This window comes from Octopus bimaculoides, chromosome 5, assembly GCF_001194135.2.
Source record: "Octopus bimaculoides isolate UCB-OBI-ISO-001 chromosome 5, ASM119413v2, whole genome shotgun sequence".
Lineage (NCBI taxonomy): Eukaryota > Metazoa > Mollusca > Cephalopoda > Octopoda > Octopodidae > Octopus > Octopus bimaculoides.
The window spans coordinates 14,838,512-14,840,970 of NC_068985.1; the positions used below are offsets into that span (position 1 = coordinate 14,838,512).

General features: G+C 41.0%; 1 protein-coding gene across 1 annotated transcript in view; it reads left to right on the forward strand.

Moving 5' to 3' along the window:
- LOC106880997 (beta-lactamase domain-containing protein 2) overlaps positions 1-2,459 on the forward strand; it is a 13,284-nt gene that overhangs the window by 890 nt on the left and 9,935 nt on the right. The window lies entirely within an intron of this gene.

Sequence of the window (2,459 nt, forward strand, 5' to 3'; positions counted from 1 at the left end):
GTGTGTGTGTGTGTGTGAGAGTGAGTGAGTGTGCCTTCATTTGCACACAAAGATAGTGAGTCAATAAGTTATTTACGGCTATGTCAATGTCGCTATATTTGGATCATCAAATTTTAATGATAATAATTATAACAATAATAATAATAATAATAATAATAATAATAACAACAACAACTCAAGAAATAAATAGTAGGAAGATATTGAAATGTCACGCTATGTATATTTAATTAACCCTGATATTTTTGTAAGTGCTTTGGTCAGTCGTAAAATGACCAACAATGAATATGGCGAGTAATCTAGCAAGGCGTAAAGAGACAGTTAAGTAACCTTTACATATTTCATAAGTGAACGGTTTAAAAACGTAAGTTTACGTCGGTCTTTGTTACTTAACTTCCTCTTTTCGCATTGTTAGAAGCTCTTCCTTTTCATCATTTGTTATTTTGCTTCTGTATTACAGTGCTTCGTGGAGGCGCAATGGCCCAGTGGTTAGGGCAACGGACTCGTAGTCACAGAATTGGAGTTTCGATTCCCTGATCGGGGTTGTGAGTGTTTATTGAGCGAAAACACCTAAAGCTCCACGAAGCTCCGACAGGGGATGGTGACGAACCCTGCTGTACTCTTTCACCACAACTTTCTCTCAATCTTACTTCCTGTTTCTGTTGTATCTGTATTTCAAAGGGCCAACCTTGTCACACTCTGTGTCACGCTGAATGTCCCCGAGAACTACGTTAGGGTACACGTGTCTGTGGAGTGCTCAGCCACTTGCACGTTAATTTCACGAGCAGGCTGTTCCGTTGATTGGATCAACTGGAACCCTCGACGTCTCAACCGACGGAGTGCCACATTACAGTGCTTTAAACAAATCACAGCGCTCTTCGGTAAATTTTCAGATTAACACCCGCACGATTTTCACTACGGTGTTAGGGTTAGGGCTTTAGGGTCAGGGTTAGGGTTTTAGGGTTAGGGTTAAGTTTAAGGTTTAGGGTTACGGTTACGGTTACGGTTAGGGTTTTAGGGTTAGGGAATTCCGTCCCTAACCCTAACCCTAAACCCTAACCCTAACACCCTAGAGAAAATCGTGCGGGTGTTAATCTGAAAATTTACCCGCTCTTCTTTTGAACAGTATTATGAGAAAAAGCCAGATATATGTCTGTTAGGTTGACTGGATGGTTCCCCTCCTCTCTCTCTTTCTCTGTATGTATGTATGTATGTATGTATGTATGTACGTATGTATGTGAAATTTAAGACAGGTATTGTGACATACAGTAGCTAAAGAGACTAGCTGTAATAGCTATTGCTGTTAATTCAACCGAAACCGGTTTTTGATATTCCGCCGCGATCAGCCTTACCTGTCATGCTTTTGGCATCGATGAAATAAGAACTGTTTAAACAGTTGAGTCGTTATCATCGACTAGTTCTCTCCACTAAAATTTCAGGCTTTCTATCTTATTACTATTGTTATTATTATTATCATTAAGGCGGTGACCCGGCAGAATCGTTAGCACGCCGGGCGAAATGCTTAGAGGTATTTTACCCGTCGCTACGTTCTGAGTTAAAATGCCGCTAAGGTCGACTTTACTTTTCATTCTATCGGGGTCAATAAATTAAGTATCATTTGAGTATTGCGCTCGATGTACCCTCCTCCCAGAATTTCAGGCTCTGTGCCTATAGTAGAAACGACTATTATCATCATTATCATTATCATTATTATTATTATTATTATTATTATTAAGAGGGCAGTGAGCTGGAGGAATTGTTAACACGCTGGGCGAAATGTTTAGCGGTATTTCGCCCATCGCTACGTTCTGAGTTCAAATGCCGCCGAGGTCGACTTTATCTTTCATCCTTTCGGGGTCGTTAAATTAAGTACCAGTTGAGTACTGGAGTCGATCTAATCGACTTATCTCCTCCCCACAAATAGCTGCTCTTGTGACAACATTTGAAACCATTATTATTAAGGCGGCGAGCTGGCAGAATCGTTAGCACTACGGGCGAAATCCTTAGCGATGTTTTGTCTGTCCTTACATTCTGGGTTCAAATTCCGCCGAGATCGACTTTGCCTTTCATCTTTTCGGGGTCGATAAATTAAGTACCAGTGAAGTACTCTCCCAAATTTCAGGCCTTGTGCATATAGAAGAAAGGATTATTATTATTATATACTCTTTACTCTTTTACTTGTTTCAGTCATTTGACTGCGGCCATGCTGGAGCACCGCCATTTAGTCAAGCAAATCGACCCCAGGACTTATTCTTTGTAAGCCTAGTACTTATTCTATCGGTCTCTTTTGCCGAACCGCTAAATTACGCGGACGTAAACACACCTGCATCGGTTGTCAAGCGATGTTGGGGGGGGGGACAAGCACAGAGACACAAGCACACACACACATATATATATATATACATATATACGACGAGCTTCTTTCAGTTTCCGTCCACCAAATCCACTCACAAGGCTTTAAT